This window comes from Oryctolagus cuniculus, chromosome 19, assembly GCF_964237555.1.
Source record: "Oryctolagus cuniculus chromosome 19, mOryCun1.1, whole genome shotgun sequence".
Classification (NCBI taxonomy): domain Eukaryota; kingdom Metazoa; phylum Chordata; class Mammalia; order Lagomorpha; family Leporidae; genus Oryctolagus; species Oryctolagus cuniculus.
In genome coordinates, this window is record NC_091450.1 from 59,706,307 (window position 1) to 59,719,199 (window position 12,893).

Genomic DNA, 12,893 nt, shown 5'->3' on the forward strand with positions numbered 1-12,893 from the left:
AGGGGCTTGGGACCTGGGTGAGGGGCGGGATCCGGTCTGGGGTTCCCAGGGAATGTTCTCGCTGTGCCTGCAGGGGCTAGGCTCCGGGGCAGGGGCAGGGGCAGGGCCACGTGTGGGGTGCCCAGGGCGGGGCTCTCGCCGAGCATGCAGGGGCTTGGGACCTGGGCAGGGTGGGTCGCCTCTGGGGTGCCCAGGGCAGGGCCCTCGCCCTGCCTGCAGGGGCTGGAGATTCAGGCGGGGGCGGGGTCGTGTTTGGGGTGCCAAGGACAGGGCCCTCAGCGTGCCTGCAGTGCTGGGGACCCGGGCGTGGGGCGGGGTCCCGTCTGGGGTGGCCAGGGAGGGCTCTCGCTGTGCCTGCAGGGGCTGGGGAACCTGGCGGTGGGCGTGGCCCCATCTGCGATGCCTAGGGCGGGTCCCTATCTCTGCCTGAGGGCCCTCTCCCCGCGTGCAGGTGTGGGGACCCGGGTAGGAGGCGGGGTCCCGTTTGAGGGTGGCCAGGGCGGGACTCGCGCGGTTCCTGTAGGGGCTTTGGACCGGGGCGAGGGGCGGGGTCCCGTCTAGGGTGGCCAGGGAGGGCTCTCGCTGTGCCTGCAGGGGCTGGGGATCTGGGCGGAGGGCGTGGTCACGTCGGGGGTGCCAGGGCGGGTCCCTCACTGTGCCTGCGGCGCCCTTGCCGTGCCTTTAGTGGTGCGGACCCTGGCAGGGGGTGGGGTTACGTCTGGGGTGCCCAGTGCGGGGCTCTCGCCAAGAATGCTGGGGCTTGGAACCCGGGAGCGGGGTGGGGCAGCGTCTGGGGTGACCAGGGCGGGGTTCTCGCTTGCCTGCAGGGGCTGGGGACCCGGGCGGGATGGGCAGAGTCGCGTCTTGCGTGCCCAGGGCGGGGCCATCGCTTTGCCTGCAGTGGCTAGGGACGTGGGCAGGGGCAGGCTGCGTGTGGGGTGCCCAGGGCGGGGCTCTCACCTTGGCTGCAGGGGCAGGGGTTCCGGGCGGGCTGCGTCGTGGCGCCTGGGGTGCCCAGGGCGGGGCCGAAACTGTGCCACAGGGGCTGGGGACCCAGGCAGGCGAGGCATGGTCGCATCTTGGGTGCCCAGGTAGGGGACCCTCTGGGGCTGCCCTCGCTGTGCCTGCGGGGCCTTTGCCGTGCCTGCAGTGGTGGGGTCCCGGGCAGGGGGTGGGGTCATGTCTGGGGTGCCCAGGGCGGGGCTCTCGCCGAGCATGAGGGCCTTGGGACCTGGGCAGGGTGGGTCGCCTCTGGGGTGCCCAGGGCAGGGCCCTCGCCCTGCCTGCAGGGGTGGGGACCGGGGTAGGAGGCGGGGTCCCGTTTAGGGTGGCCAGGGCAGGACTCGCGCGGTTCCTGTAGGGGCTTTGGACCTGGGAGAGGGGCGGGGTCCCGTCTAGGGTGGCCAGGGAGGGTTCTCGCTGTGCCTGCAGGGGCTGGGGATCCGGGTGGAGGGCGTGGTCACGTCGGGGGTGCCAGGGCGGGTCCCTCACTGTGCCTGTGGCGCCCTTGCCGTGCCTTTAGTGGTGCGGACCCTGGCAGGGGGTGGGGTCAGGTCTCGGGTCCCAGGGCGGGGCTCTCGCCTAGCAGGCTGGGGCTTGTGACCAGGCAGAGGGGCGGGGCAGCGTCCGGGGTGACCAGGGAAGGGCTCTCCCCTTGCCTGGCGGGGCTGGGTATTCGGGCAGGGGCGGGGTCGCATTTGGGGTGCCCAGGACAGGGCTCTCACCATGCCTGCAGTGCTGGGGACCCGGGCGTGGGGCAGGGACCCAACTGGGGTGCCCAGGGTGAGCTCTCGCCGTAGCTGCAGGGGCTGGGGTTGGGGCGGGGGCGGAGTGCATCTTGGGTGTCCAGTGTGGGGCCCTTGCTGTGCCTGCAGGGGCTGGGGACCTGGGCAGGGGTGGGGCCACGTTTGGGGTGCCCAGGGCGGGGCCATCGCTTTGCCTGCTGTGGCTGGGGAGGTGGGCAGGGGCAGGGCCGTGTGTGGGGTGCCCAGGGCTTGGTTCTCGCCTTGCCTGCAGGGGCTGGGCATCCAGGCGGGCGGCCTTGTGGCATCTGCCATGCCAAGGCGAGTCCCTATCTCTGCCTGAGGGCCCTCGCCTACCAGCAGGGGTGGGGACCAGGGCAGGAGGCGGGGTCCTTTCTGGGGTGGCCAGGGCGGGACTCTCGCCATTCCTGCAGGGGCTTGGGACCCGGGTGAGGGGCGGGATCCGGTCTGGGGTGCCCAGGGAATGTTCTCGCTGTGCCTGCAGGGGCTAGGCTCTGGGGCAGGGGCAGGGGCAGGGGCAGGGCCACGTGTGCGGTGCCCAGGGCGGGGCTCTCGCCGAGCATGCAGGGGCTTGGGACCTGGGCAGGGTGGGTCGCCTCTGGGGTGCCCAGGGCAGGGCCCTCGCCCTGCCTGCAGAGGCTGGGCATCCAGGCGGGCGGCCTTGTGGCATCTGCCATGCCTAGGGCGAGTCCCTATCCTCTGCCTGAGGGCCCTCGCCTACCAGCAGGGGTGGGGACCAGGGCAGGAGGCGGGGTCCTTTCTGGGGTGGCCAGGGCGGGACTCTCGCCATTCCTGCAGGGGCTTGGGACCCGGGTGAGGGGCGGGATCCGGTCTGGGGTGCCCAGGGAATGTTCTCGCTGTGCCTGCAGGGGCTAGGCTCCGGGGCAGGGGCAGGGGCAGGGGCAGGGGCAGGGGCAGGGCCACGTGTGGGGTGCCCAGGGCGGGGCTCTCGCCTTGCCTGCAGGGGCAGGGGATCCGGGCGGGAGGGCGTGGACGCATGTGGGTTGCTCAGGGTGATGCCCTCGCTGTGCTAAAGGGGCTGCGGACGCGGGTGGGGGCGTGGTCGCGTCATGGGTACCCAGGGAGGGCTCTCCTTGTGCCTGCGGGTCCCTCGCTGTGCCTGCAGCGGCTGGGAACCAGGGCTGTGGGCGGGGTCGCGTCTGGGGTGCCCAGGGCGGGGCCCTCGCTGTGCCTGTGGGGCCCTCGCTGTGCCGCTAGGGCTTGGGACCGGTGCGGGCGGGATGGGGTCGCGTCTCGGGTGCCCAGGGCGGGGACACCGCTGCACCCGCCTTGCTGTGCCTGCGGGCCCCTCGCCCTGCCTACAGTGGTGGGGACAATGGCAGGGGGCGGGGTCACGTCTGGGGTGCCCAGGGCGGGGCTCTCGCCGAGCATGCAGGGGCTTGGGACCTGGGCAGGGTGGGTCGCCTCTGGGGTGCCCAGGGCAGGGCCCTCGCCCTGCCTGCAGGGGCTGGAGATTCGGGCGGGGGCGGGGTCGTGTTTGGGGTGCCAAGGACAGGGCCCTCAGCGTGCCTGCAGTGCTGGGGACCCGGGCGTGGGGCGGGGTCCCGTCTGGGGTGGCCAGGGAGGGCTCTCGCTGTGCCTGCAGGGGCTGGGGAACCTGGCGGTGGGCGTGGCCCCATCTGCGATGCCTAGGGCGGGTCCCTATCTCTGCCTGAGGGCCCTCTCCCCGCGTGCAGGGGTGGGGACCCGGGTAGGAAGCGGGGTCCCGTTTGGGGTGGCCAGGACTGGACTCGCGCGGTTCCCGTAGGGGCTTTTGACTGGGGCGAGGGGCGGGGTCCCGTCTAGGGTGGCCAGGGAGGGCTCTCGCTGTGCCTGCAGGGGCTGGGGATCCGGGCGGAGGGCGTGGTCACGTCGGGGGTGCCAGGGCGGGTCCCTCACTGTGCCTGCGGCGCCCTTGCCGTGCCTTTAGTGGTGCGGACCCTGGCAGGGGTGGGGTTACGTCTGGGGTGCCCAGTGCGGGGCTCTCGCCAAGAATGCTGGGGCTTGGAACCCGGGAGCGGGGTGGGGCAGCGTCTGGGGTGACCAGGGCGGGGTTCTCGCTTGCCTGCAGGGGCTGGGGACCCGGGCAGGATGGGCAGAGTCGCGTCTTGCGTGCCCAGGGCGGGGCCATCGCTTTGCCTGCAGTGGCTAGGGACGTGGGCAGGGGCAGGCTGCGTGTGGGGTGCCCAGGGCGGGGCTCTCACCTTGGCTGCAGGGGCAGGGGTTCCGGGCGGGCTGCGTGGTGGCGCCCTGGGTGCCCAGGGCGGGGCCGAAACTGTGCCACAGGGGCTGGGGACCCAGGCAGGCGAGGCATGGTCGCATCTTGGGTGCCCAGGTAGGGGACCCTCTGGGGCTGCCCTCGCTGTGCCTGCGGGGCCTTTGCCGTGCCTGCAGTGGTGGGGTCCCGGGCAGGGGGTGGGGTCACGTCTGGGGTGCCCAGGGCGGGGCTCTCGCCGAGCATGAGGGCCTTGGGACCTGGGCAGGGTGGGTCGCCTCTGGGGTGCCCAGGGTAGGGCCCTCGCCCTGCCTGCAGGGGTGGGGACCGGGGTAGGAGGCGGGGTCCCGTTTAGGGTGGCCAGGGCAGGACTCGCGCGGTTCCTGTAGGGGCTTTGGACCTGGGAGAGGGGCGGGGTCCCGTCTAGGGTGGCCAGGGAGGGTTCTCGCTGTGCCTGCAGGGGCTGGGGATCCGGGCGGAGGGCGTGGTCACGTCGGGGGTGCCAGGGCGGGTCCCTCACTGTGCCTGTGGCGCCCTTGCCGTGCCTTTAGTGGTGCGGACCCTGGCAGGGGGTGGGGTCACGTCTCGGGTCCCAGGGCGGGGCTCTCGCCTAGCAGGCTGGGGCTTGTGACCAGGCAGAGGGGCGGGGCAGCGTCCGGGGTGACCAGGGAAGGGCTCTCCCCTTGCCTGGCAGGGCTGGGTATTCGGGCAGGGGCGGGGTCGCATTTGGGGTGCCCAGGACAGGGCTCTCACCATGCCTGCAGTGCTGGGGACCCGGGCGTGGGGCAGGGACCCAACTGGGGTGCCCAGGGTGAGCTCTCGCCGTAGCTGCAGGGGCTGGGGTTGGGGCGGGGGCGGAGTGCATCTTGGGTGTCCAGTGTGGGGCCCTTGCTGTGCCTGCAGGGGCTGGGGACCTGGGCAGGGGTGGGGCCACATTTGGGGTGCCCAGGGCGGGGCCATCGCTTTGCCTGCTGTGGCTGGGGAGGTGGGCAGGGGCAGGGCCGTGTGTGGGGTGCCCAGGGCTTGGTTCTCGCCTTGCCTGCAGGGGCTGGGCATCCAGGCAGGCGGCCTTGTGGCATCTGCCATGCCTAGGGCGAGTCCCTATCTCTGCCTGAGGGCCCTCGCCTACCAGCAGGGGTGGGGACCAGGGCAGGAGGCGGGGTCCTTTCTGGGGTGGCCAGGGCGGTACTCTCGCCATTCCTGCAGGGGCTTGGGACCTGGGTGAGGGGCGGGATCCGGTCTGGGGTTCCCAGGGAATGTTCTCGCTGTGCCTGCAGGGGCTAGGCTCCGGGGCAGGGGCAGGGGCAGGGCCACGTGTGGGGTGCCCAGGGCGGGGCTCTCGCCGAGCATGCAGGGGCTTGGGACCTGGGCAGGGTGGGTCGCCTCTGGGGTGCCCAGGGCAGGGCCCTCGCCCTGCCTGCAGGGGCTGGAGATTCAGGCGGGGGCGGGGTCGTGTTTGGGGTGCCAAGGACAGGGCCCTCAGCGTGCCTGCAGTGCTGGGGACCCGGGCGTGGGGCGGGGTCCCGTCTGGGGTGGCCAGGGAGGGCTCTCGCTGTGCCTGCAGGGGCTGGGGAACCTGGCGGTGGGCGTGGCCCCATCTGCGATGCCTAGGGCGGGTCCCTATCTCTGCCTGAGGGCCCTCTCCCCGCGTGCAGGGGTGGGGACCCGGGTAGGAGGCGGGGTCCCGTTTAGGGTGGCCAGGACTGGACTCGCGCGGTTCCTGTAGGGGCTTTGGACCGGGGCGAGGGGCGGGGTCCCGTCTAGGGTGGCCAGGGAGGGCTCTCCTCTTGCCTGGCGGGGCTGGGTATTCGGGCGGGGGCGGGGTCGCATTTGGGGTGCCCAGGACAGGGCCCTCACCATGCCTGCAGGGCTGTGGACCCGGGCGTGGGGCGGGGTCCCGACTGGGGTGCCCAGGGTGGGCTCTCGCCGTGCCTGCAGGGGCTGGGGTCGGGGCGGGGGCGGGGTCGCATCCTGGGTGCCCAGTGCGGGGCCCTTGCTGTGCCTACAGGGGCTAGGCACCTGGGCAGGTGTGGGGCCACGTCTGGGGTGCCCAGGGCGGGGCTCTCGCCATGCCTGCAGGGGCAGGGGACCCAGGCAGGAGGGCGTGGATGCGTCTGGGGTGTCCAGGGCGGTGCCCTCGCTGTGCTGCAGGGGCTGGGGACCTGGGCGTGAGGGGCAGAGTCACGTCTGGGGTGCCCAGGGCGGGGCCATCGCTTTGCCTGCTGTGGATGGGTAGGTGGGCAGGGGCAGGGCCGTGTGTGGGGTGCCCAGGGCGTGGTTCTCGCCTTGCCTGCAGGGGCTGGGCATCCAGGCGGGCGGCCTTATGGCATCTGCCATGCCTAGGGCGAGTCCCTATCTCTGCCTGAGGGCCCTCGCCTACCAGCAGGGGTGGGGACCAGGGCAGGAGGCGGGGTCCTTTCTGGGGTGGCCAGGGCGGGACTCTCGCCATTCCTGCAGGGGCTTGGGACCCGGGTGAGGGGCGGGATCCGGTCTGGGGTGCCCAGGGAATGTTCTCGCTGTGCCTGCAGGGGCTAGGCTCCTGGGCAGGGGCAGCGGCAGGGGCAGTGGCAGGGGCAGGGCCACGTGTGGGGTCCCAGGGCGGGGTTCTCGCCATGCCTGCAGGGGCAGGGGATCCGGGCGGGAGGGCGTGGATGCGTCTGGGGTGTCCAGGGCGGTGCCCCCGCTGTGCTGCAGGGGCTGGGGACCTGGGCGTGAGGGGCAGAGTCACGTCTGGGGTGCCCAGGGCGGGGCCATTGCTTTGCCTGCTGTGGCTAGGTGGTGCGCAGGGGCAGGGCCGTGTGTGTGTTGCCAAGGAAATGTTCTCGCTGTGCCTGCGGGGGCTAGGATCCTTGGCAGGGGCAGGGGCAGGGGCAGCGCCACGTGTGTGGTGCCCAGGGCGGGGCTCTCGCCATGCCTGCAGGGTCTGGGGATCCGGGTGGAGGCATGTTCACATCAGTGGTGCCAGGGCTTGTCCCTCACTGTGCCTGTGGTGCCCTTGTTGTGCCTTTAGTGGTGCGGATCCCGGCAGGGGTTGGGGTTACGTCTGGGGTGACCAGTGCGGGGCTCTTGCCAAGAATGCTGGGGCTTGGAACCCGGGAGCGTTGTGGGGCAGCCTCTGGGGTGCCCAGGGCGGGGTTCTCGCTTGCCTGCTGGGGCTGGGGACCTGGGCGGGAGGGGCGGAGACTCGTCTTGCGTGCCCAGGGCGGGGCCATCGCTTTGCCTGCAGTGGCTAGGGACGTGGGCAGGGGCAGGATGCGTGTGGGGTGCCCTGGGCGGGCTATCGGCTTACCTGCACTTTCTGGTTAGCAGGGCGTGTCGGCGTGGCTAACTGAACCCGCCATGGATGGATATGATGGAGGCTGTGTCTTCAGGTCTTCCTGTCTTCAGGTGGAAGCATGTGTTCCCTGCGTGTTTGCCTCTCCCCGGGCCATCTCTCTCCAGTTACCACCATCTTCACATTAAGGCTGGAACAGGCTACACACTCCTGCAGTTAGCTTCACCCCAAACCCCCTTATCTCATAGACCACCTTCTGACACTCCAGGGAGACTTTTAAAGATGCTGTCTTTATTCCCTAAAACTTCCACCCGAGATTCTTCACCCAGTGACTGCGGCTCACAGGGCTTGACATCCCCACCCCCTCACTGGTCCTGGGGGCCTCACAGCCAGCTCAGGAAGCAGGTGTGCCTGGTGCCCTGGCCCTGCCCAGCTCGCCCCCAGCTCAGACTGCACCTGGGGCTTCATTTCCTCGCTAGTCCACCAGCCCAGTTTGAACTTGCTCTAAAGCTGAAAGATCATAGGGAATGGGACAGAAAGGACTGTTAATCTTGAGAACCCTTCAAGTTGTATGCATTGGGGCTCTCATCGGAATCCTGACATCATATCCACACTGCGTGTTCACAACTTTTTGCTGTAAGGAAAACACAAAACATGAGTCACCTTGGTTCCCTTGGTAGGCAGCTCTAGGAATTTCACAACTCAACACCAGCTCTCGTCCCTCAGCCACACTGCCGGCCCCCTCCCAGGCTAGGACAGGAAGGGCTAGATGGGAAATATCTCACATGTGTTCTCAGGGGCAACCACTAGAGCAACTGGGTAGCATGTAAACAAATGAGCAGGGCTGAATTGCAAAACCTAGTAGACATGGAAATTTGAATTTCATTTAACTTTCACTGTCACAAAATATAATACTTGTTTTGATCTGTTCTGCATCTCTTCAAAGTAGCTGAAGGCATTCGTGGCTCACGGGTCACACAGACACAGCAAACCACATTTGTCCCCTAGGCCATGTATGGTCTACCAGCCCCAGCACTGGGAGGTGACAGCTACACTTGCTGAAAGCAACACATACTAAGCTGGTTTGTGTCCCAGTCACCACCTGCGCAGTGTGAGCAAGGCTAGCCATTAGGGGGTGGCAGCCCTGCCTGCTCCAGGCTTGCCCAGTCACAGGCAGGAGTGCATGACATAACTGCACCAAGAGCTTGCTCAGGCAGAACTCAGGTCCCCTTCACAAGTCAGCCCCCAAAGCGAAGTTTCTGAAACTCAGGAACCTGGGCCTTGAACTGGGAATGAAAGCAGGTGAAGAACAGACAGTAACTCCCTACTGCTGAGGCTGTGCCCCCTGGAGAATGAGGTGCACTCCCATGGCCCCAGGTGCCGCTGAGCAGAGGGTACTTCCTCCAGAGCAAGGCTGTGAAGAAGGCACAGCGGGACTCACTACATTCACCACATCTCATCCAGCAGCCCTAGTGACAGCCCCCGAGGAAGGGACAATATGGTCTTCTCTGCCTTGCCCAGAACATTAGGGCATGCATGGGTCAAGCAGGACCTGTCCTGGAGCTCAGGACCCCAGGGGCAGGGTATGGAGAGAATCCACACAGGGGAGGGGGCAGCCTTGCAGCCCAGGACTTTCGGCAGGAGGGACATCCCTCGCTGCACATGGCACAGGCAACTCACCACTGGGTCTGGCACACAGCAGGAGAAGGGCACCCCACACATCTGGCTATAGCTGGTGCTGCTGCAGTTGAAGTAGACATTGAGGTCCCAGTCTTCAGTGCCGTGTGTCTCACAGCACTGGTTCTATGGTCACAAAAGTGGGGAACTGTCAGGGGCTCCAAGCCAGGCTGGGACACCAGCTTGGTGACCCAGAGGTAAGAGTACCTGCTTCTTTTTTAAAAATTTTTTATGTGACAGATAGAGTTAGACAGTGAGAGAGACAGACAGAGAAAAAGCTCTTCCTTCCATTGGTTCACTCCCCAAATGGTCACTATGGCTGGAGCTACACCGATCTGAAGCCAGGAGCCAGGTGCTTCCTCCTGGTCTCCCATACAGGTGCAGGGGCCCAAGCACTTGGGCCATCCTCCACTGCACTCTCAGGCCACTGCAGAGAGCTGGACTGGAAGAAGAGCAACCTGTGCTAGAACCAGTGCCCATATAGGATGCTGGTGCCCCAGGCAGAGGATTAACCAAGTGAGCCACGGCACTGGCCCAAGAGTACCTGCTTCTAACACACAGAGAAATTGAGGCCCACCAGCCACCTCACTTCCCATACACCCAGAGGCTCTGAGCAATGCCACCCAGGTAGCCCTTTAAGAAGACAATGGCAGCCTAGGGCAGCTCCTCCACGCCGCACACAAGGCTGACTCACAGTGCCCTGGCTCACCCAGGGCACAGCATACTAGGTTCCGGTCCCTCCTGGCTTGCTAAGGGCTTCTGCCTGTTTTTCTCTTTTCTTTTCACATCTAGGGTAAACCCCACCCTCATTCACTAAACTGTTCCAGTTGCTTCAATGCCCAGGCCAAGCTGGCCAGGCAGTGGGCTCCTCCCAGGGGCTGAGTTCCAAGCCCCCAGGCACAGCAGCACACAAGGCAGCTAGGGGCCAGACACAGTAAAGGCCAGAGCCTGGGACTGCTAGGAGAAGCCCCCAGGGACTGCTTCCAGGGAGCTGATTCGGCCTTCCACCACAGGACGCTTCCTCCAGGCAGTTCTGCCCTTCTCAATCAGGAAGAAGCAAAGGTTCAGGGGAGAAAGGGGACAGGAATAGCCTCAGACAGTGAGTCATGAGCCTCACAGGCAAGTGCCCAGCCCCGCAGTACACAGAGCACCCAACGTCTCAGGGAGGTCTGTGGCTGCTGTAGGGCATGACTGGAGATCTGGGCCCCAACAGGGGAGGGAGGGCTGAGCCTCCGGGGATGGTGGCCACAGGTGTAACTGGACCACCAGGTAACCAACCACAAGCCGGCAAGCAAGGCTGAGCCAAGCACATGTGGAGGCAGTGAGGTGGCTAGCCACCAGCCTTGGCATGGGAGCAACACAGAATGAAGGCAGGAGAGTGGCGGCTCTACCAGGGCGCCCACCCACAGTGGTGCTTACTGCTTTCTAGAGGGAGTCAATGAGGTTCTGTAAGTCGATGTCGTCCCTGTAGGACCTGATGTTGCTCTGGAAGGATTTCTGGAAGCGGTCTCTCACCAAGTCCTGGAACAAGAAGGCCAGCACAGACATGGCCAGTTCCAGGAAGAAGATGAGGACAATGGCACTGTAGAACTGCATGGGGATGCAGATGGGGGCAGAGTTACCACAGCACCACCTGGCCACCCACATCCCTGTCTGATCCAGAACCACTGCCTGCCTCAAAGGGCAGGGACTCCACACTCCAGGGACCCAGGGGAAAGCCCTGGGAACCCCACGGTCTGAACTGAGACAACTTCACATCGTCTGCACAATGGGGCTGTACATCCCTGCCCTTGGTACTCACTACACCACTTTGGTAATGGTTAAATGTGTGAAAAGACACAAGGGCCCAAGCCAATGTGCCAATCATTTCCTTCTCAGCTGCCCTTGTCTCCCAACAGGAAGTAGACCTTGTGATGAGAGTGATTGTTCTACTCTTGGAGCCTGTCAGCTCCTTTCAAACAGAGCCAGGGCCCCAGACACCAACTGGCAGCTCCCCAAGCACACACGGTCCTCACTCCACTACAGGGTTTGCCTAAGGTCATGCTGCTCATGTTCCCTGCAACTCAGGAGGTATTGCTGTGACCAGTAAACACCCTCTCTGTGTGTTGAGTATAGGACAGCCAGCCACCCAAGGACCTCTGCAGAAGCACGGCTGCCCTGGCCACAAACAGCAGCAGCATTCTGCAAGGGTCCACAGCCCCCTCTTACCGAGGCCTGCTCAGGCCTCACAGTCTTTATTACTGTCCATACAAGACCAGCTTGGCCACAAACCTTCAAAGTCAGAGGGGAACTACACACACACACACACACACACACACACACACACACAACCCTCCAGAGTGCAAACAAGATGCCAAACATTTTTGAAGAAAAAAAATCCATGTGCTTTGATTTTTAAATTAAGTCTAGGGAAAAAGAAAACCTGATCTAACAAATTTAACAAATAACACATCACAAAAAGTGAGACTATCTCTTCTCCATCGGGTACTATTTAAATTTTTAACTGGATGAATTTAAAAGTGAATTTGTATCTAAATATATAACCAAATTCTTAGCAACCTCACAGTTGTACCAGGAAATTAAGGATTCTGGATTGCACATCCAACAGATTTGCACTCCCTGGAGAAGGGAAATGATTTCTTAATGTTACTGGCACCATCCTTTGAGCTCAACCAGGAAGGGCAAAGTACGGAGCAAACAATTCCTATAGAACTTCTGAGGGAAGATAAAAGGCCAAGGAGAGGAGTGGAATTGGCCTGCAAGTCACCAGCTCCTCCCAATTCAGGCAGAAACCCAGAGGTGCCACTCCTCCTGGGGTGAGGAGCAGCTCATCGGGGTTTTTTTTCCTAGAGCCTCACTCTTCTACAGGACAACAGAGAACAAAGCTGGAGAGAGAATTGGGCAGGAGTTGCTACCAGATAACCTAGGAACCTGCCCATGTCCCAGGCCCATGTCCCAGGTCCATCTCCCAGGCACTCACACACTTGAGCAGGCAGATGTTCTCCTGCAGGGCCCCCCATGTGAGCATCACCACACCCACCATCAGGACCAGCACCAAGAGTTGATTCCATGCAGCCGGGTCAACTTGGTGAGCTCGGACAGCACATCCTGAGAAAGGCAGAGGAAGCAGAGCACTCAGGGTGGCCCTGGGGTCTGGGCTGTGACCCCAACAGAGGACAGGGCCCTGTCTTCCAAGGCTCAATCCTCTCGACTTACAAGCCAGGCCAGAGTGGAGCCCTGCCCACCCCTAGAGGCCCCTCTGTCCAGCAGCCTCCAGGTTTCTTCTGAGGCTTGCAGAGTGCCTAAGCCAGGCCCAGGGCCACAGGGCACCCCAGACCAAACTGGCCTCCTGGGTAGCTGAGCAGGTTAGCCCCCAGTTGTGCACCTCACTGCTGAGATGAAAAAGCCTCAATCTGAATGTTCCTGTGGAAAAGTCACGAGGGTAGAGACGTGCCTGTCCCTGGAACTCTGTCATGAGGGAGGTGTCCTGGGCTGCACCAGCCCAGATGGCAGCCGCTGACCATGTGTGCTGTCAGATACCTGGAACATGACTAGGGATCCTAAACAATTTCACTAATTTAGATGTAAACAGTAACATGTGAGTAGAGGCAGGAGTCACAGGAGGAAGGAGAAAAGTGTGGCTGGACCAGGTGCCCAGCTCAGCTCAGCTCTGCTCGGCTAAGCTCAGGCTGGGCAGCAGGGTAGCCATGATCCCAGCTTTGCCTATCAGGATGCTGCAGTCCTGGAGGTGGCCACATGGTGGTGTTGCCGGTTATGAATTGCACCTGTTTGCTGGTCACTGGGGCAAAGGGATATTTAGGGGTTTACAGGCCACTGAAGGTGCACAAACAGGAAGGCAGGCCTTACCCAATTCCCCAGCCCGCAGACCTAAGTGCTCCTTAAGCAAAGGCAGGCAGCACTGAGGTGAAAGATGGCTCTGGGCCTGTAGCTCCAGAGGAAGCTT

General features: G+C 64.5%; 1 pseudogene; it reads right to left on the reverse strand.

Annotated features, from left to right (window-relative positions):
- Positions 1 to 7,364: 7,364 nt before the first annotated feature.
- LOC138846869 (tetraspanin-14-like) lies at positions 7,365 to 11,222 on the reverse strand (annotated as a pseudogene).
- Between the last annotated feature and the right edge of the window lie 1,671 nt (positions 11,223 to 12,893).